Genomic DNA, 27451 nt, shown 5'->3' with positions numbered 1-27451 from the left:
ATATTTGTGGGAATCATTCATTAGAAATTTGAATTAAATTATTTTAGATTGAATACTTCATACCATGCCCCAAAACATATCCCAGATGTCTTAGATAGTAAGTGTTCTTAAGGTCATAAATGAGTAACATTCACTGGGTGTTGGGCAGGTGGGAGGGGGGAGAAGCGGATGAGTATATTCATACCTAGTGGGTGTGGTGTGCACTGTCGGGGGGATGGACAGGCTTGAAGCTCTGACTTGAGTGGGGCAAAGGCAATATACGTAACCCAAACATGTACTCCTGTAATATGCTGAAATAAAAAAAAAAAATTAAATAAATAAATAACAGTGAGTGTTAATTATATCTCCAGAGAGGATAATTTTTTAACCTTGAAGCAATAGAAGAAATTACAAAGTAGGGCTTATGGTTTCAAACATAATTTTAAAAACCTTCATTCAACTTAAAAATAGCAAAACTAGGGAGAAATTAGAGAAGTATGTTAATTACTTTAGGATACTGGAACTTATATGGCCTGCTGTATCCTTGCACAATGCAGGGCACATAGTAATTATATCTGTTAACATAGTAATAGATATCTGCTAACCAGATATTGCAATAATTAACTAAGTAGACTTTGATTAATTATATGGTGAGACAAAAAAAAGTGACCCTTGAGTCAGATTAGTCAGCTGTAACTGTAAATGATGAGTGCAAATTAATTTCTTTGGCCCAGATACATAAAAACCGTGGACAGGAAGCTGTCTAATCAGCTGTGGAACGGAGAAGTGATGGGAACAATGAGTGGGCTATGGAAGTGTTGTCAGGCCACATCAAGTCCCACCACAAGAGTCAGCTGTTGGAAGATGACAGCAGCCAACAGGCCGCACTGGTCTGGGACAGTCAGCAAATGTATGGCTTGACTCCATCAAGAAATCTTGTTCAACTTGGGAGGTCCAAAGGTCAGAGTGCTGGATGACAGGACTATAAACAGCAGTCTCAACTGCTAAACAAAGGGCATGATTGTGTTTGGAGAGGAGAGAGAGGACCACATACTTCTCATCAGTCTTTTTCTAGGATAATTGCAGCATCCTGAAGCAGTTACAATTGATGGTTGCTGCATTGTTCATCTGAGGCAGTGCAGAGGGATTTAAAAGTCAGTATATGATTGTTGTCAATGTATATAGTAAGGAAAGCATTCATTCAAAATCACTTAGTAGTTGGGTAGTCTAGGCAGTAAGATGTTTCTGTGTTATTTTCAGAGTCTACTTTGTGCTGACTGCTCACAGCATTCTACACATTTTTGCAGAATCAGTAAATAAATCAGGTAGCATTTATTTGGATAAGGCTAAAAAAATATTATTTTGGTTTTGTTAAGATCTTGTTGTCCAATTCGATGTTGGAAAATGGTTTTAGAAATACTTGCTAATGATATGAATCTAAGTGTTTCTAACTTTTTAGTCCTGTTTTCCCATGGTGATGAAAATAAACACATTGGGAGCACAGAGCTGTCCACCTTCACTCCATGCCTGGATCCTGCTATAATGATGCCCCTGTACCTAGAACAATTCTCCCATCTGTCAGCTAGAGGACAGATCGTTCAAGATGAGTAAAAATATTTTTGCTATTATTTCTTGACCAGCAGGAAGACTACAGGATGAAATGGGCCAGACTAGACTGGCAACCCGTTTATTTCCTAGCTATGCCTACAGCAACTTCCTGAGCACAAAGAGGAAAGGAGAACATATTTTTAAAAACCATTTATGAAATAGCTGGACCAGTGTTAAGCGCATGTAAAATGGATATTTCTATATAGTGGCAAAATGAGAGAAAATGATATGTCAAATATTTTAAAATCCATGATCAAAAGTGGAATAATATAAAAACTGATTGTAATCTGAGGCAGTAGAATTAAATTTTCCTTGCATTATGGAGATTTCTCTGAACAGACCCAGGTTAAATGATTGCTCTGAGGTTGATGACACACTGATTCCTAGTGCCAACAGTGACTTCAGCCTCATGGCAACCTTTACAAATTGCTTCCTGTAAATTCTTTGTGAGAATAACAAGCAATTCATTTTGCTTGAGAGTGACTTTTAGCTAAGGGACTCCACCCAATAATCTGGATTTAATAAAACAAAATACACTTTGGTATTACAAACATCTTTTTTTTTTTTTTTGAGATGCAAGTTCCCCACATAAGTTTTTGTGAAAACAAAGCATTTTGGTTTTCTATTCAGTGAAAGCCAGATGGATCCTTATACATAGCCAATGATTACTCAGTGTATATGATGAGTTGGTAGGGAAGGAAAGAAGAGGAGAGATGGTCACTGAATAGTCATATTTGTGTGTGTGCATGTAAGATGTGTAAGATGCTCAGGTTAATACTTACAAAAGACTTTGAAGCCACAACCAGAACAATGCTTGGCTATTCGGTCATTCACTCATTCACTTATTCAACATACAGTGTTCATGGAGCACCAAGCAGCATTGTAGGCTTTAGGGATACAATAATTGACCAAGACACACAGTAACTTTGCTGTCAGGGAACTTACATTCCAGTGAAGAAAAGGCAGACAATAAACCAAAAATTACCTGAAGAAAAATTCCTTTAAAGAGGACTCAATATATTTAAGGGCTTGGTAGAGGACTCAATGCATTTAATGCTGATAGAAGAGTAGGTGTTGAGAGCATTTACGTCTTGTGATTAGTAGTAGATAAAATCATACCAGTTAAAGGTTAGCTTAGCATTGCTCAGACATTGTATATAATTTATTACTTAGTTCCTGAACTCAAAGAGCTTACAATTCCAACATTCAAGGTGGTCTTACAAATCACACAGACAGAGAGGGAGGGAATAATGATTACATATTTCGTACACCATCTGAATCAGAGCTACATTGCCTTCAAGGTTACAACTAGTGTAAGGAAGGTATAGAATCCTTAGACCTTGAGAAATTCAATTCTTTGTTGCTATATGTGCTTTCCTATTTAGTAAAATACTAATGTAGTCATTGGTGTGATGGGGAAATCTTTTTTTTTTTTTTTTGAGTTAGAAAGAATGTCCAATCTACTGTGCTTATTTCAATGAACTCACTATGGTTAAAGGAGGTGGAAACAGAAACTTGCTTTTTTTTTTTAACAGCCATTAATAGAAGGTCCTTGGGCTTTGTGGTGGAAAGATCATAAAACTTCTTTGGGAAAACACCTCTGAAATTTATTCTCTAATTTCTATTCCCACGTAACGCTTCCTGCAACTTTCCTCTTTTCAATGCTCTTTTCCAGCTGCAATCATCAATTGAGGCATATGGTTGCTTTTATCATCTCCAGACATGTTGGCCTCAGAGCTCATGAAATCAAAATTGCCTTCTGCTACCATTCTGGAGTCCATCAGAACTATATCACTTATCTCCTCAATCTGGCAGAAAGAATAACTTTCTTAAGGATAATCCTTTTAATATTCCTGATCGCAGTTGCTTATTGTTCAAAGCTGTACCTGGCAAATCTTTTGTCTCTTTACTATTGTAAGAAGCTTTAATTCATCTAACATGCATGTTGGAGATCCACCGTGTGTAAGGCATTATGTGGGGCAACTTGGGCCTACAAAGATGTTGATGATACATGGTTGCTACCTTTATAGAGCATATGGTTGAGAAGAGGGCCAAATACACAGACAGCTATAAAACAAGGTAGAAGTGGGAAAGTGCCATGAGAGAGACAAATGAAGTACCATATTTGCTCAGAGAAAGCTTCTGATGGGGAGCTTCAGGATGGCAGCACTGGAACAAGACTTTAGGGAAAAGTAGGATTAAAACAGATCAAGGACACATGAGCAAATGTGAGTTTACCCTTTTCATTTACAATTTTTCCCTTATTAGTTCCTGTATCAGAGTTCTATGGAAAAACAGAGCCAGTAGGATAGATGTAGATACATAAGAAGGGATTTATTACGGAAATCGACTCACAGGATTATAAAGGCTGAGAAGGCATATGGTATCCTGTCTGCATGCTGGAGAACCAGGAAGCTGGTGGTGTAATTCAGTCCAAAGACCTGAGAACTAGAGGAGCCAATGGTATAATTTTCAGTCTGAGGCCAAAGGCCTAAGAACTGGGTAGGGTGGGGGATTAATCTGGCATAAGTCCTGGAGTTTGGAGGCCTAAGATCTCTGATGTCCAAGGGCAAGAGAAGATGGATGTCTGCACTCAAGAAGAAAGAGCAAATTTACCCTTCCTCTACCTTTTTGTTCTATCTGGGCTCTCAATGAATCGGATGATGCCCATCCACAATGGTGAAGGCAGATCTTCTTTACTCGGTCTACTGAATCAAATGCTAATCTCTTCTGGAAACGCTCTCATAGGCATACCCAGAAATAATGTTTTACCAGCTATCAGTGTATCCTTTTTAACCCAGGCAAGCTGACACCTTAAATTAACCATCACCATCCTTTATATCGTCCTTCCCATTTTTATTTACAGTCTTTGAATGAAGCTTTTCTAATAGAAAGTCTTTAACTTCACAAACCTCTCTTCCTTATTTTCTTCAATGAATATTACTTTAAATCTTTAAATTTGCTTTTAATTGGATAGTCAACTTTATAATGAAAGTTAAATATGAATATCTAAGTAGCAAAACCAACTTACTAAAAAATATGCCCTCAAATTTCTATGTTTTCATAATCTCTGAAGACTTTCTCCATTCTACTGCTTGCATAAAGACAATTATACATAGTTTTTGAAACCACTATTTTATCATTCTAAATTACACTTTTTCTCATCTATTATTTACTATACTTCTTTATCCATGTGTTTCTCATATTTATCATTTCTATAAGCAATATAATATTTTATTATATCAATGCATCATATTTGCTGTCTACCTACTTCCCTATAGGTGTGAATGTGGGCTTTTTCTAGTTGTTAGTAATACTGAGTGTTTCCACACACATCCATGTGCCTTTTTTTCCCTTTAAATTATCTCCTTGTTTTATGATACATTTCCCAAGGTTAAAGGAAGTAATGTATAATGTGTGGCTAAGGGTGTAAGCTCTGGCAGACTGGTTGTGTTTGAATCCTGGTTCTACCACTTGTTATCTGTGTGAAGTTGGGCAAACTACTTAATATCTCTAAAGCATGGTTTCCTCATCCTGAAAAAATAGAAATAATAGTACCTACCTCATTTGAGTAATGTGAGAATTAAATGAGATAATATATACATATAAACACTTAGAACTGTGCTTAATTCATGGTAAGCCCTCAATAATGTTAGCTATTTTATATAAAGTTCTTAGCGTACCATTTATTGCATTCTAAAATTCAATAAATGCTAATTTCTTTCTTTTCAGCCACCCAAATTACAACTAACCAAATGATCATTTCTATTAATTCTGGGATTATAAACTCAGGTTTGTAATTTTAAAGGTGTAGTCTCTGATTTGTGCCTCATGTGTACAAGATGCTTTCCAAAAAAAAAAAAAAAAAAAAAAGAGTATCAGCTTATAGAATCATCAGGTGCTCCCAAACCTTCATCTTCAAGTATTGCTATTCTTATTTTATTGGTACAAAGATACTATCTTACATTGATCTATATTTGTATTTTTCCATTGTAATAGCTAAAGCCTTGGTTTCAAGTAACAAATCTCAATGTTTTACATGAAGGAAGAGTGTGGGTGCAGCTGGGCCTGAGAGCCAGCTGGATCCAAAGTGTGATGCACTGTTTCTTTCCTCCTTGTCTCTCTGGCCTCTGTTTTTCCCATGCATTGGTTTCGTTTTCTTAGCCTGGCTTCCTCCACATAGTAAGGGACCTGGCCACCAGGAGCTGCCATGCTTAAATTGATGATGACTGCATGTCTTTACCAAATCCACATTCCCAGAGAAGGAAGCTTATTGGCCTAGCTCAGTTCACTTTCTCACCCCTAAACCAATCAATTGTGGCCAGGAGTTGGGCACTATAACTGGTGGTTCCTGTCAGAGCCATTTGTATGGAATGGAAGGAAGAGCCTTATTCCAAACTGAGGATGCCAAAGGGAAGGGCTCTTGTGTGAACTGCTCATTTCTTTGACCATTTGTCATTAAGATATATTTTCCCTTATAAATTTATATGATTTCCTTAATAGTTTTAGAAATACAACTGTGCAACTATTGAAAAAATTAGGATGTCATCAACAAACATATTGAAGAACTACTATGTATAAGGCATTGCTCTGGGCACCATGAGGCCATCAGAGAGCTGCAGCACTGTAGAGAATTCAGTCTCTAATGGGGTTGAACAAATAAATAAAAATAATAAAAGGATATACAATAGTGACTCCTCAACTATGGACACCATGTTCTTAAGAACACTGAGGCAGAGCACTTGTAGTTCAAGGACTTAACCCCATATGGTAAAAATCTGCTTAGTGGAAATAATGTTTGGATTAACCACTGAAAGCCAGTAAATTATGTTTTCTTATACTAAATATGAATTTTATACATCTTAAATTAATAATCAGGAGTACTACATGGATATTCAACCCTTTACCATTTTATACTCACTAGCAAGATACTTTTCAGGACCTTATTTTCTATAGTTTCAATAAGATATTTATAAATGATTTTGTAGGATTGCTAAAAGTATCCAGAGTGAGAAGAATTCTTTCTGGGGTTGGTCTTCCTCTGAACATTCAAGGTCTGTCTTATTTTGTGACTTGGTGGTCTCTATTAGACACACTACTGTCCTGCCCAAATCCCTCACACATCAAGGGCTTCTTACTGCAGGTGTGTAAGACTCTGCCTGAAGGCTCTTTCTAGCTGCAGGGGCAAACTTGGTCAGAAACAGGCTAAAAGTGCTGGGGACTTAATGCCTCCAGGAGCAAAAGAGAGTTGGTGGACAGATGTACCAGCTCTCACCCCTCAGGTGGAACAACTCAGAGGAGGCCGATACACAATGTCCCAGAGGTTTCTAGAGGGATCGAGCCACAGTTGACCACAGCAATAATGTATTCATTAACACTATGCATTGATTTCTTTGGATCAAGTCTAAATTGCTTGTGTTAAGGCCGGGCGTGGTGGCTCACGCCTGTAATCCTAGCTCTCTGGGAGGCCGAGGCGGGCGGATTGCTCGAGGTCAGAAGTTTGAAACCAGCCTGAGCAAGAGCAAGACCCCATCTCTACTATAAATAGAAAGAAATTAATTGGCCAACTAACATACATAGAAAAAATGAACTGGGCATGGTGGTGCATGCCTGTTGTCCCAGCTACTCGGGAGGCTGAGGCAGTAGGATCGCTTGAGCCCAGGAGTTTGAGGTTGCTGTGAGCTAGGCTGACGCCACGGCACTCACTCTAGCCTGGGCAAGAAAGTGAGACTCTGTCTCAAAAAAAATAAAAATAAAAAATAAATAAATTGCTTGTGTTAAAATCCTTGTTTTAGGATCTGCATGTAGGAGGAACCCAGCCTAAGATAAACTTTGACTCCCACTTCTTAGGCCCTGCTTCCTAAGTATCTGGGTCCAAGAGACATGATGGAGGCTTAAGACGGAAAAGTCTTAGAGAATCGAGCCCTCCCAATACCCAGAGTTTTGCAGCTTGGACCTGCCCTTGGCAACTCCACATGTATCTCTCCACTTTCCTCCCCACTGATGCCACAGGAAGTACTTCCACAGCCCAGGATTATCACTGCATGTCTTCCTTGGTCCTACTCAAGTCTTCATTTCAAAAATCTCTACATTGTTTCTGTTTTAGTTCCTTTTCTTTTTCTTTCTTTCTTTCTTTTTTTTTTTCTTTTTTTGAGACAGGGTCTGTCTCTGTCATCTAGGCTAGAGTGCAGTGGCATCATCATAGCTCACAGCAACCTCAAATTCCTGGGCTCAAGTGATCCTCCTGCCTCAGCCTCCCTAGTAGCTGTGACTACAGGTGCACACCATCACACTTGGCTAATTTTTCTATTTTTTGTAGAGATGAGGTCTCACTCTTACTCAGGTTGGTCTCAAACTCTGGCCTCAAGCAATCCTCCTGCCTCAGCCTCCCACAGTGCTAGGATTACAGGCATGAGCCAATGTGCCTGGCCCTTGTCTATTCTCAACCTCCATTTCTTTTCTTCCCCAGCTATCTATCCACAGAAGGAGTGAGCTGCAATTTACACATACCAGGACAGAAATTCTAGACTTGCTGATAAAATGTAAACCTATATGTGTTAAATAAGAATTATGCCCAAGAGAATGTCATAGTTAGGGAATTTAAAATGGTATGTTGAAAAAGGAAATAGAAATATGACTGGGGTAATCAGGGAAGGTCTCACAGGGAGGAAGCTTGGGACCTGTGAGCTAGTCCAGTTCCTCTTTACAGATGAAGACACTGAGCTCCATGAGGTTAAGCTACTGGTCCAGGGTTCCACAGGTGACAAGTGGTGAGCTGCCCTCTCAACCCTCTGCTGTCTCAGCACCCCCCACCCCAGGCTGCCCACTCACCTGTTGTCCAGGGGCAGCCTTGCCTTTCTGCCTTTGCCTTTTGTTGGCCTTGAAATTTGCCATGATGACTAGTCCTGGAAGAGGAAAGATGAAAACAAACAGTGCATTCTCCTAAGTACTCTCCATTTTGCACAGTGTCAGTTGTCCCAAGAAGGCTTTGAATATGGGTTGAAAATATTGTTTGTTTTGTTTTAAATCTTGGAAGAAATTCTAGCTGCATGGAATTTTTTTCTCCTGAATTAATCATGAGTAGCATATTCTTTAGCCTTGTTCTTTGGCAAAAGCAGAAAACAAAATAGCCATTGTAGGCCCCCTTTGTTTAGACCAGGGGACCAATGACATTGCTCACGCCTCCCACTGAGCAGCCAGCAGATATTGGTCTCTCAGGAGCACTGAGTACCCAGGATGGCAGGACGCTGCTGAGTAAGTCCTTCTCGACCCAAACTTGATCCCAAAGAGACAATTCCTTTGTTTGTTCTTGAGCTTTGCTGTATCATATATTCTCAACAAGTTCTTACAGTTTCTGTTTTTAAAATAAAAATTAAAAGGCCAGCACATTCCTTTATGTTTGTGCAAATGAAGTAGAGACAAGAAGCTGGGGAAACTCTAGTAAAAATCTTTTAATATATAACTTGAATGATTTCCTACTGAAGTCCTGAAATATGAATTAAAATAATATATTCACTTTTATCTCAGATTTCAAGAGCATATTTTTGGTACTTTCTATAGACTTTGGGAATCAATATTCTAAGAATGAGTCTGTCTTTATCAACCTCCAGTAATAGTGACTCAGGCATAATTAGGGATCCATTAAAATACAACTTTCTCTTTCTACATCATGCTTTGTTTTAAAGTAGGGCGTCATTAGCTCACTTAGTGTTCACTACAGAACAGTGCTATTCACCATGAAATAATTTAATTAGAAAGGTAATTTCCCGTAATATAAAATTTCAGGCAATTCAATGTCAGTTGAGCAATACACCGACAGTAATATTATGCACGTTGTATTATTCTCATTTTCTCCATTGATTCATGTTTGACTTGAATCTAATCGGGCATGTCTCACCAACCACAGAAAAACCCTTTGTATGCAAAGTCTTTTAGCATCCAGAGTGTGTACTGCTGTCAGGTGTGCATGTACCATATCCACAAGCAGCATCCTAGCTGGCCTCAGAACCTGCCTTGTACCTAGTATGTGCAGTCCCCAACTGAAAAATGGGCACAACCTCTATTCCATTTGACTTTTCCTAAGATCACCTGCTCCTGCCCCCACCAGGGTCCTTGATTCTCCTGCAAGGGAATCGTAGAAAAAAAATTGGAGCCTCTAGAAAATCAGAGGTTCATAAGGGAAGAAAAGGGAGAAATTATAGAAAGCAAGAACAGCCCTGGGAGCTGTTTTCAGGAGCAAACATATAGCTAGGATGGGCCTTCTTTTTGGTAAGCATCCCCTTGAAATCAAACAAATAACAAATAAAACAGAAAGGGGGGGGGAAGAAGGGGAAAAAACCTCTAGGAAACCAATGTGATCATCAGTTATCCTCATCTTAATATGGTTTAGTTCTGCCAGATTGCTTTCTTTCTTACAAACCAGCTGCACCAATAAAATGGAATTTTGTTTGCTAGGAAAAGAAAAGCAGATAATTCTAGAGCATGGTGCACTTCTGGAAGTGTGTGTGTGTGTGTGTGTGTGTGTACACAGTGAGGGCACAAAACACCCTATGGGAGATGTAGAAAGGAGGGAGAAAAATACCCAAAGCAAACATCACTACTTTTAACACATCGCCTAAGAAAGAAAGCATTAACTCTGTCCTCTCTTTCTTCTCCTCTCTCCTCCCATTTTCATTTTGATCCTATAGCCCTTGCTCCCAGGAACAAGAATTTAAACCTATATTATTAGTATGAGAATTTGGCAACATTACTCATTAAATTGGTATTTCAAGGAATATGCTAGAAACCTAATTGCCATAGTAATAATCACAATATTACTAAGGATTAACAATTAATAATTGCAATAATTGTTATTATCATTTTCCTCCTCATCAAAGCTCCATTGGGCAATTGTATGCCACATTCCAAACTGTTGTACACTGCAGCTCCTAGGCTGGACAATGAAAGAATGCAAGAGTAGAAGGCAAATGGGTATGGCTTCTGGGTAAATGTATGCAGTTGGGCCCTGTACCTCAGGGTCAGGCCAAGAGGGTAAGTGGAGTCTGAAATCTGGTATGTTTTCCACTTACCAGGCTGAACATCTTGGCTTATGGCTGTGTCTGGAAAGACGGGACATTTGTTCTCACTTGTACACAGGCTATGGGTTGGCCAGGGCCCTGAGCCTAAGACAGGCCTACTGCTGAGCCCTGAGGCTGTTGACCAGAGTCAGGAACAGCATGCATAAGGAGATACTAAGCCTTTTTGGAGGGGTTCCTAAACCATAATTTGGGAGTGTTAAAGCGAAGTTGGGGAATAAGCATTTTGGGGAGTGTTAGGACTTTCGCCAAGGGGCTCCTTTTGTGGAGCTCTCGGGCAGTTTTCATTGCATACCTTCACTTCTGATATCTTCAACGCACTGCTTGGCTTGACTTTTGCCATTAATATTTTATCTAAGATTTTTAGAAATTTAGTTTGTTCATATGCTAGGTCCTACCTGTATTGAAGGAACTCTAGGAATTTCCTTTTTGTCTCTACATATCTCTTCCATTCCCTTTCATTATGAAGGTAAAATTTAGCTTTAGTAAGTAATGAGATTTACCTGATTCTTGATTTAACCTGAGAACAACCTTAAAGCAAGGCTTGTTAGAAAGTGTGAGTTAAAGCGTGGCTCATCAGTCTGGAGCTTGTGAAGGATGTTACAGCTGCTGCAGCTAGACAAGCAGGCTTTGTTTGTATTGAACCACAGCAGTGTCTCATGCTCTTCCTTGCTCTCTATTTAGCACTTCATCTTTATCTAATCTTTAACAGAGCACAGTCTGTGGCAGGCAGTCTGTGGTAACCATAGCGAATCAGCCTATCCCTCTGGAAGGTGAGTGACAGCAATGAGGAGTGTCTAAATATTTACTTCAAATATAATCCATCCTATAGTCCTCCAAATCCGAAGATTTTCCAGTGTGAAATATCTGTGGCCCTATAATTCCTATGGCTTTTGCAATAAGAGACCATGCAAATGAACTCAAGTATCACAAGTACTGCTAAGCTGGTGTAAACCACAGAACTGGTCCCACCAAGGGATAACATAGAGAAGGAAGGGCACTCTGCTTTGAAAAAGATTGCCACATATGATTGTGCATATTGGTAGGGGTCCCTTGAGCTATGGATGGCTACATATGGGGGTGTAGGAGCCAGAATGGATTAGGTTATCTACAGTAACAAATAACCCCATTCTCAGTGGCTCAATACAACAGAAGTTCATTGTCTGCTCATGTTAAAAGTCCAGCATGGGTAAGCAGGGGCGTCCAGGCTGAGCTATTCCAGTTCAACACGCGCTTCTACAATTATCTCAGCAGGAAAAATAAAATATGGTGAATCATGAACTGGCTCATAAGCCTCTGACTGCAAGTGACATGTGTCACTTCTCTTTCCATGTCACTGGCTAAAGCGAGTCATATACCCACACCTAATTATAAAGGAGGCAGAGAAATACAATCTTACAACATATCCAGAAAGAGGACATAATGGGAATATTTGGAACAACCCTAATGACTACCACTTGGGAATCCATTTGGAAGGACTCCAGTACCACCTTTGTGTTCTAGTAGCTCTCAGCTGAGATCGGGAAAAACAACATCCACATTTTTATGTCTGGTAACCATCCTCACAACTCAGGTGCCTTATTTCCAGAGGTAGGTCTTGTGGACAACTATCTAGAGAGAAAAACAGTAAGTCCTAACTCTTCTAAGCAGGTTCACTGTATTTTCATCTTTAAATAAGGTATTTCCTAAAACATAGAAACCGTTATTGAAAAATAGCATAAATAGCATGAGATTGATTCTCAGAGGCTTCAGAAATAAGATATGCCTCTAGGCAGGGGTCACTAATTGTCTGAAGAGCCTATTCTTTCTGCCTACTATCCTTTTCATCCACACTTGTGCCGCATGTTAAAAGTGATGGGAACGTGGCAGCCATTCAACATGATCCTTTCTCCAAGACAGAACAGATTGGCACAGGGTGTACATCCCTGACCAAAGCTGGGCAAAAGTCTCTACCCTAGGAATTTGGAGTTTGGACTAACAGGAACAATACCAGGAAACAAGGAGTTTGGATTAATTGGTCTGGATTTTCCGTTGATTGGAGATTTAACTGAGATTGTTAATGCTCACTAACTTCCAAATGCACATCCACATACCCCAGTTTCCCTTACAGTTAGATTGGGGCCATATGACTAAGTTCTGGCCAATGGGAAATAGAAATGATGTAAAAGCCACTTTTAGGCTTTGCTGTTGAATATATACCTCTTATCTTCCCACTTTCTGTTTCCCTGTCACAGTGACCTTAGAGGCCACATGTTCCACATGGCATAGTTATAGGAGGGAGAAGGCTGTCCAGCCCATAGAAAATTGTGACATGGGCCAGGCACGGTGGCTCACGCCTATAATCCTAGCACTTTGGGAGGTCAAGGTGGGCGGATTGCTCAAGGTCAGGAGTTCGAAACCAGCCTGAGCAAGAGCAAGACCCCATCTCTACTAAAAATAGAAATAAATTAATTGACCAACTAAAAAAAAAAATATATATATATAAAGTAGCTGGGCATAGTGGCACGTGCCTGTAGTCCCAGCTACTCCAGAAGCTGAGACAGAAGGATTGCTTAAGCCCAGGAGTTTGAGGTTGCTGTGAGCTAGGCTGACACCATGGCGCTCTAGCCTGGGCAACACAGTGAGACTCTGTCTCAAAAAAAAAAAAAGAAAGAAAATTGTGACATGAGTTAGGAAAAATATCTTCATGGCTTAGGATTTGTTTCTTGCTTAACCATAGCCTAGACTACCCTGACTAACATAAAACAAACACAGAGGTGGCTGTTTTTTCCCCCAAGAAGCAGAGACAAGCTGATTTGCAAAGAGGGATAAAGATGACGTACATTCACAGAGAGGAACAAAGTTGAGAAAGAGTGTCCCGGGGTCCTTCTAATTCCTGGTTCCAACCCTTCCTTGAGGGCAAAGCACATTTCTGACCTTGTCTTGTCTTCTATGACTCCCTGTATCCTAATTATAGTACATTTTCTGTTTTTATTAAGCTTTTACCAAAGAGTTTCTGTCCTTTGCAACCAAAGTAATTTGTAGCTGATACCCTTCTTATCTCAATGCTTAGCTTATGCTTTACTCATTATACCATGAAGACAACTAACAAGTTAATAGGTATGGGCTGGCTTGATTCCTAATTCCTTCATGCCTTTTATTCTGTTCAGAAATTCCAAAAACTATAGCAAAATCTTGTCCAGTTATGATGCCATCATACAGTCATCCCTGAAGACACAATTCTAGCATTTCAATTTTTTTTTTTTTTTTTGAGACAGAGCCTCGCTTTGTTCACCAGGCTAGAGTAAATGCCGTGGCGTCAGCCTAGCTCACAGCAACCTCAAATTCCTGGGCTCAAGCAATCCTGCTGCCTCAGCCTCCTGAGTAGCTGGGACTACAGGCATGTGCCACCATGCTCGGCTAATTTTCTGTTTCTATTTTTAGTTGACTGGCTAATTTTTTCTATTTTTAGTAGAGATGGGGATCTCGCTCTTGCTCAGGCTGGTCTTGAACTTCTGACCTCAAGTGATCCTCCTGCCTTGGCCTCCCAGAGTGCTAGGATTACAGGCGTGAGCATTTGTCTAGCCACAATTTAAGTAAAGGTGGATAATCTTTTCCATTTATTGATTACAAATCACCAGCTGACAAGTTATTCAACTTCTGCAATTATTGTAAAATTCTAGAACTACCAAGAAAGGGTCACTTGTTCAAGAACAGCTAAGGAATTGATTGGTTCTTCAGAACCTGTGCCAACTTCCTTTCTGCAGGCGGGCTAAATAGTGGCTACCTTTTAATAGGAGAGAAGCCATCATCTTAGGGAAAAACCTTCTGTCTGCTGTGAACAAGCTGAATGCAATCACAGAAACTGCAGACAAAATAGCTTTTGATGACAGATATTGCTGATGCCTGGTGCCTTCAAAGGCATTCCAGGAAAGGTGAAGGAATAATTATGACTAACAATAACTCATATTTCTTCCAGGATATTATTCATTGAGCCAATGGATCACTTGAGAAATATGTCAGTGAGTCAGCTCATATCCAATTAGGCAAAAGGGTCCCCGGCCCAAGCTCTTTGCAACTGAGTAAACCCCTCGTGAATACATCCTAGGGGAGAAGTAAAGGCAGGAGGGCCTTGGTGATAAAAGGCTTTACTACTTTAGTCTTCCATCCACCACTCCACGCCATATGTCTGAGCAGACTGAAATTATCAAGGCCAATCAAGAAAATCTGGAGCATAGCTTTCAAAAAGATAAAGGACCCAGATGAGGGAAAAACATAGAAACACCAGCAGGAAACAAGGAGAGTCCAATAACTCACCAAGCATCTAAAACAATATGAATTTATAAATTTATATCACAACTTAAACAATAAAAGGATATGCCAAAAGCCAGTTGAAATAATAATGGTTATAAACAAAATGGAGGTTGGACTGAATGGTAAGGTCTTTTATTCGAAATTCCATGATGAAAAGACTATGTGGTTCAAGGACCAAACTGGCCATTGACTAAATTTATCCTATGATAATGGCATTAGCACTCATTATTTTATTCCGAAGAGCTTATTAAAATATAGGTACAGTTTAAAGAAGAATAAAAACCTTCTACCCACACACTCACTACCTAGCCTGGTCTAAGAATGAAATAGTATAAGCCCCATGCACCTGCGCCAGTTGCATCTCCTCTGCCCACTTCCCTTCAATGGCCACCCAGAGGTTCATGGAATTTGCACTTTTGTGTTAATCATTCTTTGTTTTTCTTAATGGTTTTACTAACTATGCTTGTATACCTAAACTATATATTTTTTATTTTTGAAAATTTAGTAGCTATGTAAAGATCAAAATTATATCATTAGTTGAAACCTCCAGTACGAACAAAAATGAATCTCTGGGCATCAGCTTCTTTGAGAGTTCCCAAGAGCTCTTTCAGGGAAAGTTGGTGGGCAAGGTCACAAGCTAGTCCTAGGAAACATGGGGCTCTGCACACTCAGGCACTGGGCAATGCTGCTAGGTGAGCCTGGTATTGAAGTCAGGCGGAAATATGGTCAGAACAATTGGGATGCTATTTTCTAACTTACCTCTAGCTTTCCTATGTATTAATAGGTTTAAACAGAAACTTTGGTGAGATGAATGAGTGTCTTCAACTGATTCAAACAGAGGAGCATGGAATAAAGAACATGAAATTTTTAAGCAAATGGTGATGACACAGATAAGAATCTGGGCAAGCTCACTCAAGCATTCTGTCCTAAGGTTGAAAAAGAGAATAAAATAGCAGTGGAAACTTAGCTATGACAGCCACCATGTCTGTCTCTTGAGTCTCATGATCCTCTCTGGGATAGTTGCCCTCTATGCTTGTTGAAAGCTGTCCTGGAATCTCTCTTCGCTGTCCTCATGGGGATTCCCTTCACCTTTCTCCTGTGTTGGATTGAGTTTCTTATATCTAGGCCCGGACTTGTGGGGCTCTGTGCAAAATGAAAACAGAGTCCCTTGTTAAAAAAAATCATAAGAATTTCAAGATGACAACAGCAGGCATTAAACCAAGAATGGGGTCCTTTTATGTGCAGGATCCTGTGTGACTGTATGGGTTGATGTCCATAAAGCAAGCCCCACCTGTATTTCCTTTCTTCCTCTTTCTTAGTTTACTCCCTTTAGTGGAGTACATTCCCTAATAGTTTTTTGAGAAAAGATGCATAGGAAATGAGTTATTTTGAGACTTTAATGTCTATAAATGTCTTTGCTCTATACTCATACTTGAACATAAACCACTTTATTGTATAGCACTGCATTCTGAATGTTGCTCCCTGGAATTATATAATAAGGTAGGCCTGTTTGATACATGATTTGGCTGAGTATAAAGTTCTAGGTTGGAAATAATATTCCTTCAGAATCTTATTTTATTTTATTTATCTTTTAGACATGGGGTCTCATTCTGTTGCCCAGGCTGTAGTGCAGTGGCACAATAATAGCTCAGTGCAGTCTCCAACTCCTGGGCTCAAGTGATCCTCCAGCCTCAACCTCCTGAGTCAGTGGGATTACACATGAGTCACCATGCCCAGTTCTTCAGAATTTTAAAGGTATTGCTCCCTTGTCTTATTTATAGTATACTGTGGAGAGTCTGAAGTTATTTGGATCCTTAATTTTCTCTATGTGACCTGTTTATACCTTTCTGAAAGCTTACATAACTTTCTCTTTGCCCCAGAGTTCCGAAACTTTATAATGTGCTTTTGTGAGGGTCTATTTTTATCCATGGTGCTTGGAACCCTATAGGCTGTTTCGATCTGGCAGTTTATGTTGATCAGTTCTGAAAATTTCCTCAAATTATTTCATTTATGATTTTCTCTGCTCCATTTACATTGTTCTGGAGCTCTTATAATTTGGATGGTGAACCTTCTAGAACAGACCTCTCATTTCCTCACCCTTTCTCTCTTCTGTCTAGTCTTTGTTCCACTTTCTGGGAAAATCCTTAATCTTATGTTCTAGCCTTTCTTTTTTAATTGTTTTCATTTCATGATCATGTTTTTAATTTGTTAGAGCTCTTTTTTTATTTTTTATTCTCTAAGTGATCCTTTTTTTTATAATAGCCTACTCTTGCTTCATGTACGCAGTATTGTCTGTCATCTAAAAATATAGGAAATCTTGTTCATTTGTGTATTTTCTCCTCCCATTATGGTCTCTATTGCTTCATGTTGCCTTTTTCTTGTATATATGTAGGTCTCTATTTTTTTCACTGGGAACTGTCTTCTGATATCTGGTAGTCCTTGTTTTTCTGCTTTTGATTAATAGAGGGGAACTAAAAAGCTGATTAGAAGCATTGGACAAGTAGGTGAGGCTTGTTAGACTTCGAATTTAAGGGTAATCCAAATGCACTGTTTCTTGGGGGGACCCTTGAAGTCAGTATCTTTATGTTGGTTTTTTTTCTTGTTCTGGTCAGATTTTGCAGAGAAGAATTTTCTGATCTCCTGCTTGATAGATGAGGGCTTGGTGGAGAAACAAGTGAAGGAAGAGGGCTGAGGAGTCAGAATATATGAACTCATTTCCCTGTTCAATAGGAAGCTCTGCTCTCAACTGTACCTATAAACACAAAGACTCCAGGCTTCTGTAGGCACAGGGGAGGAACAGCCACCTGGTGCCATGAAGAGGGAATAGGCAGCTAGGAATTCAGTTGCTTCCAAATCAAGTAGTTTTTTTCTTCCTTATTTAAGGCCTGCCTTTACCCCAGTCCCAGGTGTACCTGATATTGCCACTTCCTGAACTTTCTGAAGATTCTATGGTTTGAAGCCAACTTGGGATTTAGCTTTTTTGGCTTGTCCATCTGCTTTCCAGCTTCCAAAATTTGATTGCTGTCATTATCTCACCTATTTTTCCTATATTTATGTGTTTATGTATTTTGTAAATATTCCTTTAATGCATTTTTGAGGGTGCTTCAGGAGGCAGTGAAATTAGATACAGGAGTCCCCCCTTATCTGCGGGGATATATTCTAAGACCCCCGTGGTTGCCTGAAACCATGGATAGTACCAAACTCCATACATACTATGCTTTTCCCTATATATACATACCCATGATAAAGTTTTATTTATAAATTAGGCACAGTAAGAGATTAACAATAGCTAATAATAAAATAGAACAATTATAAACAATATACTGTTATGAAAGTTATATGAATGTTGTCCCTTTCTACCTCTCAAAATATCTTCTTGCACTGTACTCACCCTTCTTGTGATGATATGAGATGATAAAATGCCTACATAATGAGATGAAGTGAGGCGAATGATGTAGGCATGGTGATGTAGTGTTAGGCTACTATTCATCTTCTAACAATAGTCAAAAGGAACATCATCTGCTTTAGGTGATTCTGGATCTCTGAGCCATGCTAATGTTGATGGTTGAATGTCAGGAGCAGACAATGTCTATGAATAACAGGAAGATACCATATACAGTATGGATATGCTAGACAAGGGATGGTTTACATCCCAGGCTGGATGGAGTAGAATGGCACAAGACTTCATCATGGTACTCAAAATGACATGCAATTTAAAACTAATGATTATTTCTGGAATGTTTAATTTAATATTTTCAGACCACAGTTAATCAGGGTAACTGAAATCACAGAAGGTGAAACTGTGGCAAAGGGCAGACTAATATACATACATTCAATCCATCATCTTAACTCAGAACCCCACTGGCTAAGCCCTTTTAGAACTCACCATACCTCTTTTAGACTTACTCAAATGTACAGATGATGAAGTCGGTGCATTGGCATAGGTGAGATTGCTACCTTCAAATCTGGACATGACTTCTGCTATTGGATTAGTATGGGAAATGCCTATAAATTGTCTGCTCAGCACTTCCTCCTCTTTTCCAGCAGCCGTTCAGCCTGGCCCACCTCATGGCTGACATGTTCTTACGTCATCCTACATCCTGGCCAGAGTTGACTGGTTTAGGGACAGCTATTACCCAAACTGGACCAGTGGCTTTCCTCTATGAGGTTCTTGGATACTGGCCCATCAAGGGAGCCCCTCCCTGGTAACAAACTCTAATATGTAAATTCCTCCCATTCTGCTGCTCAAATTTTGCTGCTGGGTTAAGTTTGCCTGCACCACACTCAAGATGTGCTGCCTTTCAGAGCAGCAGTCCCCAACCTTTTTGGCACTATGGACCATTTTCATGGAAGACAATTTTTCTGTGGACCAGGGAGGGAGGGGATGGTTTCAGGATGATTCAAGCACATTACATTTATTGTGTGTTTTATTTCCATTATTATTACATTGTAATATATAATGAAATAATTATACAGCTCAGCATAAGTTGGGGACCCCCGCCTTAGAAAATCCCTCTGGAACCCCTTTTTCCCCCATGAGAATATATACTCAACCCAACCAGTTCACCAGACACATCTAAATTCCAGCTTTTGAGTTTAGGTTAAGGCTAGAACATCCCCTCCCAGTATATTCATCTTCTCATATCCACACACGCCCTCAAAAAATGCTTACCCCAAACAACTTTTTCTTTACCCTCAGCCCCTTCCAGAGCCCCAGTATATGTCAAGGCTAAGTAGCAGAAGTTACCTCTGTTGACAGTGCCACTGAAGCATACACACAGGGGGTATATTAAATGGAGGCTAATCTGGGTTCTGTGAGAAGTCAGACTGCTTCGTCATTCACTATTGCAGCCCAGAGCCCTTCCTCAAGTCTTACATGTCCAGCCTGGAACGGGATCCACCCAAGTGGGGGAGCTGCAGAAGAGGCGAGACCAGAGAGGGCAAATGGGAATACAGAGCTCCCAGCTTCTACATTCAGATGGTTTAGGAAATAGCACCTACCCTTTTTTAAAGGGGAGGAGCTTAAAAGTGTTTTAGTATTAAAATGCAAATTTCACCAGTAATTAAAATTTGTCCCTCAGGGAACTCTTGGCAGTGTAGGAAAGGCATTGACTTTGGATCCAAAGGGTTTTGAGGTCTAGATTCCAATGCTGTGACTGTGGGCATGTTATTTGATCTCTTTTGCCTCTGTTTCTTCATAGGGGAAATGGGGATTGAAGATACAGAGATGAAAAAAGGCACTTTGAAAGATACCTGGCATGTGGTTGTACTCTATAAATATACATTCTTCCCCATTTTTCTTATCTGCTAGCAGAAGCATTAAGATAATGGAGCCTATTCTGTATAGCAAATACATATGCCCAAGAGTGTTAAAGGAGGACACATCAGCAAAGGCAAAAATGATCTGGAGTAGGGGGAGAATCTTTGAAAAGGGTACTCCTTATAGATTTATACTTGAGAAGGGAAAAAGCTGAGAACTCCCATATTTGTCAGGTATGATGAAGAGAGGTTTAACATGAACTTTTTAAAATGTTAACCAATAATCCCAATGCATTTAAAATATAACCCACACATAATATTGACATTAATTTGGTAACATTTTTTGAGTCGGGATCCTTTTGACACTCTCCTCAGAAAATCACATGTGTGTATTTGTACTCACACAACTACCCTTTGCAGTTGTCCCATCCCTTGAAGACAAGGACACCTTGTTAATAAACTGACCTACAAAAAGTACTTTGATTTCACTGCAGTGCTCTCCTTCCTCTGCACCCCCACACCACCTGCCGCCAAGTAAAGAGAGGGGCAAGCGCCACCCGGCTCCAGGGAGGCAGGATCTTAGCAGGACTGGTGGCTGTAGGGATGGGGTGGAGGTGTCAGGGCAGCACGCTCTCCCCTGCCTGTCCCCTCCTGCTGTCCGACAGCGAGTGGCAGCACAGGTGAGCGCTTGGGAACTGCCTGACACGGTATGGGCGGCATCCCTGAGCTAGGCGGCTCTGTCTCCCACCGTCCTAGTTCCAGAGATTGGAAAGAGAGGAGAGAGGGAGCAGGTCCAGCCGAAGAAAGCACCCCGCCCTTATAGGAACTGTGGGTTGACAGCGACTATACCTCCCAGCCATGGGGACAAGATTTTTTTTTTTTTGTACTAGAACTTGGATTATTTTCTCCCTCCTCCATCTCCCCAGGCACGGTGAAAGGAGGATTAACATGGACTTAGGTTTGACCATAAAGTCCCTGCTCCCAATGCATTTAAATATAACCCATACATAAAGCCAGTATTAATCTGGCAATACCTTTTTGAGTCACTGATTCCTGCGACATTTGCTCTCAACAGGCAGGACCCGCAGAGCCAGCAGCTGATGGGGGCCCATGTCCATGGGGCGCACAGGGATTACCCCCAAAGACAGCCCAGGAATGGGGGCCCAGGCCTGCAACTCAGAAGCCTTGGTGGGTAGGTTTGGAGGTCTGGACTCTGGCGGGAGTCAGGGACAGGGACAGGGACGGGCTGGGCTGCAGGGAAAGAGGGGCACGCCTCACTCCCCTTGAGGTGAGGGTCGTGGAACAGGCGCTTGTCATCTCTTTGTGTGATCCCAACCCCAAATCCAAAAAGAGAAGACCAGCTATTAATTCTGCAAGCTGTTCAGTGTACAAAAGACCTAAACAGACACCCCAGGCTACTTGTGTTAATAAATAACAAAACCCACATCCTTAAATCCTTTTGGTATACGGTGAAATATTTAAAAATTAGATTAAAAAATTAGTTACACTTGGTCCTTCGGATTAATATGCTTTGCTTATTTTATCCTCCCAGCCTCAGGAGTTGGTGGTGTTTTTTGCCTCCTCATTGACAAATGAAGAAACTGTCTGAGGGGTTGCTCAAGGTTACACAGTTAATAAGTGACAGAATCAAAGCCTGAACCAGGCCTGACCCTGAGCTGGTGTCCTTTGTTGATGCCTCATTTTCCTCTCAGAGGTGAGGCAGATGTATCCTCATCACCCTTAGCAAAGAAAACAGTCCCTCTCTATGTAAATAAAGATGCAACCAGCCAAGGTACCTGGGAGAACTATTACTTTCACTTCTTTCCTAACCACAATGATGCCTTTGCTCCAAGCTGTTTACATTCTCTCCCTTATGAAATGGCTTGCTAGATTTAAGATCGCAATCTGTAAAAGTAGATTTTTTTTTCTTTTTTGAATCTAACCGCATCTATGATATAGGCCTAAGTAGCCCATATTCAGACCAAATGATCCAACTAGGCATTACTGAGAAAAGGTACACACACCCTTCCAATAAATACAGACTATTAAATTACCTTGATCATATAACCATCAATTATCCAACCACTCTACAGGTATTTAACGAGCATCTCTGCCTTTCCTCACACCAATCTACTTTCTCCTCTGCCAGCTATCATTTTTCATACATGATTCAGATCCAGTCACTCCCTTATTAAAAACCCTGAGTGGTTTCCCACCATCTACACGCAGGGATCCTCAAACTTTTTAAACAGGGGGCCAGTTCACTGTCCCTCAGACCGTTGGAGGGCTGTTGGAGATTTCACACATGCGCTCTGTGGGCCAGGGAGGAGTCGGCTGCTAAGCAGGACAGGCAGCGTTGGCAAAAACATCTGGCAAGCCAAATAAATGTCCTCGGTGGGTGCATGTGGCCCTCAGGCCGTAGTTTGAGGACCCCTGATCTACAGGATAAAGACTTGTCACATGAGGCCCCTGCCTGTCCTAGCAGCTCTTAAATCTGGAGTAGAGGCAAAGTAAAACCCCAAAGTCGAGCCAAGTGTTTGACATAACTGCAAGAGTATGGATTCTTGCCCTCCAATTCCTCAAATCCTATGTGAGAATAACCAGAGCATAAAGTATAAATAGGAAATGCTTCTCTCCTCAGCTGCACTTGACCCTGGAGATTTTGGTACTCACAGAGAAATGTAGGCTGCTGAGAGTAAGGTGTCCACAGTTTGTTTTTTGTTTATTTCTTTTGAAAAATGAACCTGGGAAACTTTGAAAAAAAGTTAATTAATGGGGACTAGAAAAGCAAGACCAAAAGAAAAGGAAAATGTAAATATTCTAGATCTAAAGGTCAATGTCAGTGCTAGGTTCATGCTTCAAAGTGGACTTTGGATTTCCTGGTAGCCAATGCGAATTATTTGGATTTTATTGATAGAAAAGTGAAAGCCTACCAGTTCTTGAAAACAGGCAAAATATTTTATGGTGATACTTTTATCTTTCTCTTCATAGGTTTTTACTTATAAAGTTACCACTTTTTTTTTTTTTTTTTTTTTTTTGAGACAGAGTCTCGCTTTCTTGCCTAGGCTAGAGTGAGTGCCATGGCATCAGCCTAGCTCACAGCAACCTCAAACTCCTGGGCTCAAGCAATCCTCCTGCCTCAGCCTCCCGAGTAGCTGGGACTACAGGCACGAGCCACCATGCCCGGCTGATTTTTTTTTTTTTATATTATATATATTAGTTGGCCAATTAATTTCTTTCTATTTTTATGGTAGAGACGGGGTCTCGCTCAGGCTGGTTTTGAACTCCTGACCTTGAGCAATCCGCCCGCCTCGGCCTCCCAGAGTGCTAGGATTACAGGCGTGAGCCACCGCGCCCGGCCACCACATGTTTTTTGTAACAAATTCAAGTAATACAAACATCTATAGAATAAAAAGTCTATATCTCCTTTACCTATATCTCTATTCCCCTTCTCCAGAAGTAAACCCAAACCCCTTAGACTAACCATTTACTTCTAGAGAGGTTTTTTTTTTTTCAGTGCAATTAGAAGTACTTAAATATATTTAGATCTGCTTCTTTCATTTTAATGACTATAATATTATATTATATGGAGGTAGCATGAGTTATTTAACTATTCACCTGTTTGCTTCTGATTTTGTTGTCTTATAAATAATAAGCAAGCTTATAATGCACTTTTGTGCAGTTATGTAAGTATTTCTATACAATAGATTTCTGGAAGTGGAACTGCAAGATCGCATGGTTCATACTTTAAAATTTTGATGAATTGCCTTCAAAAAAGCTATACTAATTTATACTCTCACCAACAGTGTCTGAGTGTGCCCATTTTCCCATTCCCTTGCCAACACTAGATACTATCAACCTTTCTCATATGCTGGCACAAACTTCTAAATGGAATTTCTTCTGGCAAGGTCAACATATTTTAATCAAGAAAAGAGACCAATGAGACAGTGTCATTTCTCTTTTTCTAGGGCAGTGGTTTTCAGGCTGTGCTCCCTATAGCCCCAGGATGGGTGTGAAGAAATATAAAAGGACAAGACCTTGACCCTGTTAACCAGAGCAATGGAGTTTTTATTTGTTTTACATGTGGCAATTTAAGATAATATTTTGTTTGAAGATAAGATTCTGTTGTTAGAAAACATGTTTGAAAATCACTGGTCTAAGATCTTGTTTCTTACTGAACCATTAGCAACTTGCAGAGAAAGTTCTGTTAAAATATTCAGATATTTTCAATTTGTATTTATCTTCTAGTTGATTAATTATAGGATTGTCCTACTCAAAATATTTACTATTAATACTTTGCATTTCTTTTTTATAGTGGACTTTTTCTTCTAAAACTTCTTTCCTACTTCTCCTATGAGCTAGATTATTATTTTTGTTTATTCCCTTCCTGCCTGGCAGATAGGAAGCAGAGATGATTATCTATATCAATACAATATCTCCTCTTGCAGGGATCCCAAGAATAAAGAATACTATATAAAGTAGCATACTATGTAAACCAAGGCTTAAAACATCCTTCAGTGAACCATCGTAAAATATCACTTGACATTCCTACAGGATCTTCTGTCTTCTATGTTTAATTCCTAAGTCTCATGTTATTAAAAGAAGTCTGTTTGCTCTTTTATCTACACTCCACATTATACAATTTTTTTTTCATCAAAACTGGCTTAGTTTGGTGTGAGGAAGCAGAAACATATGACAACTTAGAGTTTCTGATATTTGACCCTTTGCTATAAACTTAAGCTCATGAATAGTCCAAAGCTCAGATTCCAATGTGGATATATACACCAGGTCCAATTCCATTGTGAATATATATCCATATATATACTGCCTACCTCATTCTGCCTTGTCTACATGAGAGCATTTTTGCCCAAATATTTAAGTGGAAAAAAATATTTAAGTGAAAAATGTTATTTAATTAAACTTCTTTGGTGCCATATAAACAATAAGAGAATAATCATAACCAGATGTTTCACTGCTAAAATATTATGCAGTCTCTCCCACGTTTAGTGAGAAAGTTTGACCTGGTTACTTGTTGACATGTGGCTCTTATCTGCTATCGTTCCTGTTAACTAGCTAAGGCATGTTCATAAACAGGATATGTGGGCAAAATGAGCTACCATTTCATTTTAAGCACTTATGTTTTCTGTGGTTCATACAATAAATGTGATAAATGAAGATAAAAAGATTGAAGATGTAGGAAGAGTGATTTAAGATGTGATTTAAGATGTGGTTTAAGAGTCAGCCACACCTGGGTTTGAATCCTAGCTCTAACACTAAGCAACTGTGACCTTGGGAAAATTACTTAACCTCCTAAATCTGTTTGCTCAGCTCTAAATTAGGGCCAATAATACCTTTCTCATATTGTCACTGTGAGGACTAAATGCAAAATATGTGTTTAATAAGTGGTAGCTGTTTTGTGGTAATGACTACCACAGAAGCTTTGCTATGTAAGCTCTTTGACATCCTAAATTAATTTTTATATTGGTGTCTCCCTTTGAACTTCTTCAAAGCATTTCTCTAGCCATAATTTCATTTGACTCTCACAACAACTCAATTAACTTCATTAGGAAACCAAGAACTAGGTAACATCAGTGTGTTATCTCAGACAAACAGCATCGGGTAAAGTGGGGCAAGAATCCATGTCTGGTCCTTACCTTCAGGAGCAATCCTCCAATCTGCTCTCACACAGCGACCAGAAGGAGCTCTTAAAAGTACTGTCTGATCATGTTACCCTTTTGATCCCAGCTCCATTTAGAATCCCTCAAGGTCTTTCCCAGGCTCACAGGATAAAGAGACAAATCCTTACTGCGGCCTATGAGGCCTTGCAGGTCTGACCCATTTCTCCAGCTCCTCTTAGAACATCCTTACCCTCCCAAGACCTTGCTGGGCTCTGGTTCCTCGAACATGACCCGTTTGTCTCAACTCCTCCCTCCCCGTGGCCAGTTTGCACCCTTCAGTTTCAAGTCAACACGTCACTTCCTCAGGGAAGGCTTTCCTGACTACCCAGGCTAGTTCGGTCTCCTTGTTACTTATGCTCATATATTCTGTCCTTTGCTTCATAGAACTTGTCACATTTTGTACTAATATATTTGCACAACAGTTTTTTTTTTTTTTTTAGTGTATGTCATCTCCACTAAACCGAAAGTACCAAGAGAGCAGGAACCAGATCTGCCCTGTCTCCTTTGAATCACCTGCTTTATACATAATGCCTGACACTTAATAGGCACTGAAAATATACCTGTTGAATGAATTATGGGTGCTGTTAGAGACAGTGGGAAAAAAAAAGATGAGAAAACCAATAGCAAGTGAATGATAGTCCTTTTCTCTTCCCTTCCCCTTCTCCTCCTTCCCCCACCTCCTCCATCTCCCTTCCATTTCTCTCTTCCTCCATCTCTCTCTCTCTTTCCTTTTAAGTTTCTGTTTGGGATTGATCCAGAAAAAGAAAGTCCTGATGCCAGTTCAGCTGGGTGATGTCCGTATAGAACAGCAAAGCCTATGGTCTTATGATATTGGTCCCAAAAAATTCCAGAAAGAAGGAAAGAGCAAGTGAGCACAACCTAGCTAAACTACAAGTGAATACTTTAAGCTTCCTCCTGCCACCTTCCTTCCACTTAACTTTCATTCTGTTCTGACAAGGACAAAGAGCCCTCCACTTAGAATGCCTCTGCTAGAAAACAAAAAGCAAAATGTAGGGAGGGGAATTATTTGGGTGCAAATATTTATATTCATTTATAATCATTTCCTCAAAAATGTTGTGGGCAGGAAGTGAGAAGAATATACAGAAATACATGAGGAATTGCAAATATGCATCACAAATATATATCTGATAATCTAAAATCACTTTTCTGTAGGTCAGTGATTCCTCAACTCGTTTAGCATTGGGTCATCATCATTCAAGACTTTCATGATGTTTTTAAATTAAATTCAGCTAAAATCAATTTGTTCTAATAACTCTGACACCTCATAAACTGATGTTGCAAGACTATCACTGCTCTATACCAAAATGTGAAAATGTAGAGGTTTCAAAGTAACAGTGTTTGTGATTAAGGCACTATGACGATGCACTTACCAGGTCACTTTTATGCACAGAAGAAGCAGACAGGCATCTGTCTATGTGATACACTACTACATTGAGGGGAGAATTTCCCCTTAAAACTCATCTTCTTCTCTCTTTCTACCTCTGTCATTACTGCCTTAAACTCCATCATTAAAGGTTCATTCAAAGTAGAAAAATTAGC

At 39.9% G+C, this 27451-nt stretch overlaps 1 long non-coding RNA gene across 1 annotated transcript in view; it reads right to left on the bottom strand.

Moving 5' to 3' along the window:
* LOC142869963 (uncharacterized) overlaps positions 1 to 27451 on the bottom strand; it is an 83635-nt gene that overhangs the window by 30991 nt on the left and 25193 nt on the right. Inside the window, exon 2 of the long non-coding RNA XR_012918492.1 lies at positions 8419 to 8492. This is a non-coding gene — a long non-coding RNA (uncharacterized LOC142869963). The remainder of the gene's footprint in view (positions 1 to 8418; positions 8493 to 27451) is intronic.

This window comes from Microcebus murinus, chromosome 3, assembly GCF_040939455.1.
Source record: "Microcebus murinus isolate Inina chromosome 3, M.murinus_Inina_mat1.0, whole genome shotgun sequence".
Lineage (NCBI taxonomy): Eukaryota > Metazoa > Chordata > Mammalia > Primates > Cheirogaleidae > Microcebus > Microcebus murinus.
Note: the sequence above shows the minus strand (reverse complement) of the source record. Positions and strands in the feature narration are given on the sequence as shown.